Raw genomic sequence first — 8,185 nt, forward strand, 5'->3', positions numbered from 1 at the left:
CAAGGCCTGTGCACGCGCAGCGTTTCCCTCAGAGCTGCTCTGCTGGGGTCTGCGCGCACGGCTTTCCTGCCTCCCCTGCGCGGGGCGGCACGCCGCGCACTACGGCCCCTGCAGCTGGGAAACCCTAAACGAGCACCCCCCCCACCCCCCAAAAAACCTCAAACCGCCTCGGTAGTTTTCAGTCATGTTTTCTAGGAGAAACGTGAGAGTTGGGCTAGGGAGCAGGTGGTGCAGGCTTTTGCAAGCTGGGGGTTAGTGACGGAGTCGAGGTGCTGGCAAGATGAGTATTAAGGGTGAAAAGGGTTCATTTTCAAAAAACATGAGCTGGAGTCTAGCTAGCATACTTGGATTAATGCTAAAATGTGCTGGCCTTTTTCTGATGCAAAAAGGAGTCTTTGGTACTTGCTACCTCTCCCTTAGCTCTCATTTTTCCCAGGTCTTATTACCTGTGTAGCCTATCCAGCACAGGCTTGGTCTCCTACACAAGTTTTAACGTTTCATGTTATGTTTGGGCTTTGTGAGAATCTTCTTTGACACAGATTGTTAATATGCATAAAGTAGCTGATGTGTTTAAACGGTTCCTTTTAATCTCACTGGAATCTCTTTCCTGGGCAATGCATAACAAAATTGAAATAAGATTTAACCTAATGTTGAAGAGTCTTCTCACTCTATCAGTACCTCAGATCTCCTGATCTCCCCAGCTGACTTCTCCACCCACTTCCAGACTCATGCTGAGGTTACACATTCATTTGCAGTAATCAGCACCCAAACCAGGTGAAGCGCTCACCACCTAATCCTGTCCCCACGTTGTCTGGCCAGTTGCTCCCACTCCTGCTCTGCTTCTTTGAGCTATGCTGGTGTGAACATCTGCACAGCCATGTAGCTGAACGGGAAATTGATCCAGCCGAAAAGTAACCCCCCATAAAAAAACAGAAAGGCAAGGCAGTTCACGTATTAGCATCACACATACTTTTGCCTGCTGAGTGCTGAGGACTGCATAGAGCTCAGCGTGGTGAGTGCTCAAGGCACAATTGCCACTGCAAATCTACTCCTCAAAGCACACCCTCATCCTTCTTCAGAGAAGGCAGCAAGTGGGCATCTATTTCCAAATCAGAGCTGCAACTGGATTCCTACAGCACGGTTCACACCCGTCCTTGGCTGCCCAACTGTTTTATTACACAGCACACTCTAGTGGCCGATGTGATTTTTTCCACATCCACTCCTTAATGTGAAGTACTGGGCAGGGAAGAGGTTTGGATGTCCTTTGTAGAGACAGATGTTATGAAAATGCCTAACGCTTTATGCATTTGGCTGGTTGTTAATTAGAAAAGCAAACCCAGGTTCGGTATCAGCTTGGCGGAGTACTGAAAATTAGCGCATTTTCTTCAGCTTTAACTGTGAGTGACTTCCACAGAGCATCTGCAATGTGTGCTCAGCATACTGCTGAGCTGCTGCCCTGTGCGCTACTGATGTACGCTGTGCCTTAGAACAGACTGAAATATATAAAAGAAGCAGTATAAAGTTAAAGTTACCACTTTTCACATCTGGGGTGTGAAACTCTTAAAAAAATATCTGAAAATTATTTTTCTTTTGCTGTCACAAAACCCATCTGTGAGTGGACAGCTAGTGCTGTTTTCAGTTCATTTGCAATTTATCACTATGGATAAAACAGTTCTTACTAAAATACTGGTGAAGGGAAGCCTATGCAGAGGTGGTGGAATCATTTTTGGCACGCAGCTTGTAGGCAGTTTGAATTTTGCAAGTCAGCTCCTACATTGCTAAGCAGCTTTAGCTGTGGTTCATGAAGAAACAGCAGCTGCAGCTGACCTGTAAGACAAAAAAAGGGAAGATGAAAAATTGAATAGCTGCTTCAGAAGGCATTTTCCCTCAAGTAGCTTTAGTCTGTGCCACTTCTCGGGCCTGGAGAGCAAGCATAAACTTATCAGAGAGGTTGCTTTGCAGGCAGGGGTTTTTTTTTCAGCTAAAGAAAGCACTACCCTGGAGGTCTGTACAGGGCTTTCTCTAGAGCTGCCAAGATACTACACTGACTCTAGAGGTCCAGGCCCCTGCCAAGTTGCGTAGCCATCTCTGTCTGGAAATTTGCAAGCTGCATTGCTATCAATCAATATTCTACAAGTTTGGCATGGCTGAGTAATCCTGACAGGAATAATTCCAGTTAAAAATACTATTGAGAGACAGAATAGGAGGCCAGCCAGTCCTGGAGAGATTACAAGTGATAAAAGTGATACTTGGCCAAAATCCCCAGCAGTGAGAGCAGCGTCTCCCTTTCCTGATGCCCTTCCTGTGGAAAGGAAGTAATGACTGCCTAGGGAAATGAGCGCATCTGAACCTGGTGCTACATGCTTATGGATGGATCATCCTGCTGCTTGCCATCTCACTCTTTTTGCTTTGGGCCTTGTTGAGCTTCCCCATATATTCTCTTCTCCACACTGAGAGTGAAATTCTCATTAATATATTTTCTCCATTTTAAAACTCTTAAAACATACTGGATTAATTATGTCCTCCCACAGAAAAGAAATGTAGAAAGCTAGTTCTTGAATGAAGTAAGCTATGAAAAGGAAAACATAGTCAAATCATAAGCAGAGAATTTATTTAATGAAGGATGATTATGTAATACCTCATAATGGAGCAGTATCACCTTGCCATGTGTGACTTAATATTACTGCATCAAGGGCGTGTTTTGTCACAGTAGGCCAAAACTCATTGTTTCCTATCAGTCTGGGTGGGATCCTGAAAGTTATGTATTCTGGCATGCAGCTGGTGTTACGAATGCTTGCTGTTGAGTTCAAGATGGAGGGGAGCATCCAGCATCTGGATCTGTAATCTGGGATTTGCTCCAGCCCACCTGCTATCTAAATGAAAGTAACCCCTGGTTCATTTCCTGAGTCACAAGTTTGCTGCCTGATTTTTCAGCAGCTGAACCTCATTGTCCTTCCAGTGCTGCCATAGGTCTAACTTGCGAAAGGCAGCTGCGTTGGGGATTGGTCTGTGGCTGCCAGGACAACTGCTGCAGGACGGCTTGCATTTGCGTTGCTTTGGACCAGTTTCCTCCACAGAAGCAGCCACCCTGCAGAGCGCCTGCCCAGGCCTCCTGTGTGGCACCATACGGTACCATAAAGCATAAAACCTTATTTTGGTGCCATCAAGCATAACAATCAGCGCCCCTTAAAATATAATAATTGTACTTTGAGTTTATTTATTCAAATTGCTTAAATAAACTGAGGCTGTGTTGCAGCCCATCTGAGTGGTATTTTTATGACTTTGCACTGTGTGTGCTCGGTGGCCTGGCTTGCGAGTGTGGGGGAGGACGTATGGTTGCATGGCGAGCTGGCTCTATTTTGGAGGACTGGTGGGAGGGAAGGTGGCACAGCCTCATCCACACTGCCTACAGGGAATAGCCCCGAGGGCTGCACCCTGGCCTCGTCACAGGTGGAAGTGCTCAGTTAACTCCAGAAGAGAGCACAGGAATGGACTGACATATTGCAAGGTGGGTGACTGGGGACCAGGACTGAAGAATTAAGTTAACAAATTAACTTATCAGACAGAATAGATCTAGCCTTAGTTCATTTTCCATCTTCAAAATCCAAACCTCGAGCCTTCACTTTGTATGCATCGTGCCGTTCTCAGTATACTACTACCTTCTGTTCAAAATTGCTCAGCAAGACCGACCATTTTCTGCTATTTCTCCTCCTCTTGAGTTTTACTTGTTGTCTCTTCCCCCCCCATTTTTCTCCCTATCCTGCCCTATCTCATTTAATTCTCTTGCCCACCGTTTCTTTTCTTTCTCACTATGTCTCTCTGCCTTTGTCGGCTCCACCTTGCTCTTCTACATCTGTCACACAAAGAAGTGTTTCTCTATTTTGCTGTTTTGACTCCCACCTCTTCTGAATAATTCCCATTCTGCCCTGCATGCCCTGATAGTCCCTGCTTTATACAGCAGCTCTGCTCCCAACTCTCTTTCAATACTGAGCTGGGCACAGGCAACACCAATGGGGGAATTGGAACAATTAATTACGTTGTCAAAACCCTTCAGATGAACTGCTTCCTTTGGAGTTGTTGGAGTGTGGACCAGATGGCCTTTTCTAGGATCTTCCAGATGTTTTGCTTGTAGCAGTGGCAGAAAAACGGACTGAGAAAGTATGATTTCTGTCTGCCATTCTCTTCGCTTTCCTGCATTGTTATTTGGAAAACACTGAAGGAGCAACATGCCAATGAAGTTATAGTGTAATTTTTCATGTTTGGATCCTTTATACTTTAATACTATTCCTCTCCATGCTTCCCATTATTTTATGCATACTTTCTTTTAATCCCAGGAGTAATCAGGGTTACAACACACAGTAAAAGACAACCCTTCTCCCAGGAGAGTTAAAAGTCTCAAAGAAGTGCTACTTTAGAACAGGCTGCATTCGTTTACCTAGTAAACTGCTAGGGAAAAAGAGCTGTCGTTTTACTCTCATGGGTAAGCCGAACTACTGTGGAATTAATTGAGTGTAACACTGATAGGCTTGAAAATAATATCTGTGAAGAAAAGAAAATAGGCATATTTTCTGTTGTTGCTGAATCTCGCTGATACTGAGTATGAGGTGTTGCATCTGGGATTTGGTTCAATCTTTCTGCGTTTTGAGATCATAGATGTCTTTCAGATATATACAAAGGTATAGCTTTACCCCAAATAATTTTTTTAAGACTTTTTGTCTGTAAAGCTCAAGAAAATGCTCTGAACACACACTTTGTGAGACCTCTGTTTACATTAGAAAGCTTTTTAAAATGAACTGCTGTTTGTACCTTACGCTTTTTACACAGATACCCTTATTCTACTATGTTCTAGTTCACAACATCTTACGGATAACATTCCTATTTATATGGCTCTGTATGATATCTGTCTTTTTCACAACGGCATAATATTTTTGGATCATACTCGGCTGCGACCGACTGTGACTGCAGATTCTTGTCTGCAGAATTGTTACCAGCCCGGCTTTTTCCTACCTCCTTTTTCTTCAATGAGTTCTCACTGCTCCCAGGTAGACACTACTGATTTACAGCCTGTCTTTCTGACCAATTTTGCAAATTTACAAAACAACTCTGAATTCTGATACTTTTATCTGAAGTGCTCACAGTCCCTCTCAATTTGATGTCTCCCAAAATTAAATTGGACATTCTTTATTTCCTTATCCATGCTAATAATGTGAAAATTGAATAGTACATGCACAAGGAAAGACTTTGGCAGAATCCTATTTACAGCAGAATCATGGATAACTATTCGTTGAATACAGGTTTTTGAAGGTTTCTGACCTAAAATGAAATAACTATAGGCATAAACAAGGCCGTAATCTGTACAGCAAGAGGTCCTTCTTCTTCTCTACTTAGCCTTGGCCAACACCTTAGATGAGGTATCGTGCCCATTTTTGAGTTAAGTATAAATATATGCTTTAAATAAAGATATGAACGCACTAGAGAAAATCCAAATGAGAATAATGCAGATAATCAATAGCCTAGAAAATAGGACCTACAAAGAAAAGTTAAGGAATGGGTATTGCATAAGCTAAAAAACATTTTGAGTAGAGTTGGCTAACTGTTGTTAATGTGAAAAAAATTATACAGAAGAAAAACACACAGATTGTTCTCTGTGTTCTGGGTGGACAGAAAAGAGAAAAGAGAGGAAGGCTGGAGAAAGGAAGACTCTCCCTTGGTGGAGGAGGATCAGGTTAGAGATCTTTTGTCCAAACTTGACATCCACAAATCCATGGGCCCCGATGGGATGCACCCACGAGTGCTGAGGGAGCTGGCGGATGTTATCGCTAGGCCACTCTCCATCATCTTTGAAAGGTCCTGGAGATCAGGAGAGGTGCCTGAGGACTGGAAGAAAGCCAGTGTCACTCCAGTCTTCAAAAAGGGCAAGAAGGAGGAGTCAGGAAACTACAGGCCTGTCAGCCTCACCTCCATCCCTGGAAAGGTGATGGAACAGCTCCTCTTGAAGGTCATCACTAAGCATCTGGAGGACAAGAAGGTGATCAGGAGTAGTCAGCATGGATTCACCAAAGGGAAATCATGCTTGACCAATCTGATAGCCTTCTATGACGGAATGACTGGCTGGGTAGATGAGGGGAGAGCAGTGGATGTTGTCTTTCTGGACTTCAGCAAGGCTTTTGACACTGTCTCCCATCACATCCTCGTAGGTAAGCTCAGGAAGTGTGGGCTAGATGAGTGGACGGTGAGGTGGCTTGAGAACTGGCTGGATGGCCGAGCTCAGAGGGTTGTGGTGAATGGCGCAGAGTCAAGTTGGAGGCCTGTGGCTAGTGGTGTCCCCCAGGGGTCAGTCCTGGGCCCAGTCTTGTTCAATATATTCATCAATGACCTGGAGGAAGGGACAGAGTGCACCCTCAGCAAGTTTGCTGATGATACTAAACTGGGGGGAGAGGCTAACACCCCAGAAGACTGTGCTGCCATTCAGAGGGACCTGGACAGGCTGGAGAGGTGGGCGGAGAGGAACCTCATGAAGTTCAACAAAGGCAAGTGCAAGGTCCTGCACCTAGGCAGGAATAATCCCATGCACCAGTACAGGCTGGGGACTGACCTGTTGGAAAGTAGCTCTGCCGAGAAGGACCTGGGAGTGCTGGTGGACAACAAGTTAAACATGAGCCAGCAGTGTGCCCTTGTGGCCAAGAAGGCCAATGGGATCCTAGGGTGCATTAGGCAGAGTGTTGCCAGCAGGTGGAGGGAGGTGATCCTGCCCCTCTCCTCAGCCCTGGGGAGGCCTCACCTGGAGTACTGTGTCCAGTTCTGGGCTCCCCAGTACAAGAGAGACATGGCACTCCTGGAGAGAGTCCAGCGGAGGGCTACCAAGATGATTAGAGGGCTGGAGCATCTCTCCTATGAAGAAAGACTGCAAGAGCTGGGCCTGTTCAGCCTGGAGAAGAGAAGATTGAGAGGGGATCTCATCAACGTGTACAAGTATCTGAAGGGGGAGTGTCAAGAGGATGAGGCCAGCCTCTTCTCCGTGGTGCCCAGCAACAGGACAAGAGGCAATGGGCGGAAACTGAACCACAGGAAGTTCCATCTGAACCTGAGAAAAAACTTCTTCACTGTGAGGGTGACAGAGCATTGGAACAGGTTGCCCAGAGAGGTGGTGGAGTCTCCTTCGCTGGAGATATTCAAAAGCCGTCTGGATGTGATCCTGGGCAATATGCTCTAGGTGACCCTGCTTGAGCAGGGAGGTTGGACTAGATGATCTCCAGAGGTCCCTTCCAACCTAAACGATTCTGTGATTCTGTGATTCTGTGACAGGACAAGAACTGAGGTCCAAAACCAGCAACAATTTGAGATTAAGATGGTCATTTAGAGTATACAACCTAATGAAAGTGAGGATACTGAGGAACTGGGAGGACACTGAGGAACTAGTGAGGAACTGGGCCTGGACATCTTGGGCCTGGACATCTTGTCCCCAGACATTTCTGAGAACAGGTTAGTCACACGTCAAAGAGGAGTGCTGACTACAGCAATATGAATTAGATAATATTTCTTCCAGCTTTATTATCTATGGTTCAGGATATTAAAAAAAGTTTTGTTAATTAAGCTGCAGTCCTCTGAAATCTTAGGTACTTTCCACCTCACTGGGGTGTGATTATGGTAGCCTACGCATTTGATGAAAGCAACATAATACGCCATGAGGTGGCACTGTAGCATAGAGGATTGAAAAGCTCTCTGCACTTTCTGATGCACTCAGCAGCTAGCAAAAAGCTGCTGAGAATCACAGCAGTGACTCAACCCGTTTTAGCAGTAAGGCGTTGGAGGTTGCTTAGTTACTTGGGAAAGTAATATTAGGGTAATATTAAGCGAACAAACTGAAAATAAACTAGTTACATTAGAAAGGGTGTGCCTGCTTGGTATTACTTCCCCAGTTGCATCTGTACTGTTTATTTCCCTTCCCTGGGCACCGGAAGACGGTGTTTTAGTACCAAATCTGTTGCCAATGCTCACAGTTCCCAGTCCTCTCTTCCCCCTTAGGGGAAGGAGTTCCCAGTTTAGATTTATCCTCCAGTATTTTCGCTGCTTATCTAGCTGTAATGAAACTCATACATTTGAGCAGAGTCAAATTTACACTAATCCCTCCTCCCCTCCCAAAAAACTACAACTGTGCTGGTTACAAAGCTTTTTGAACCTGTGC

This window comes from Struthio camelus, chromosome 1, assembly GCF_040807025.1.
Source record: "Struthio camelus isolate bStrCam1 chromosome 1, bStrCam1.hap1, whole genome shotgun sequence".
Taxonomy (NCBI): Eukaryota; Metazoa; Chordata; class Aves; order Struthioniformes; family Struthionidae; genus Struthio; species Struthio camelus.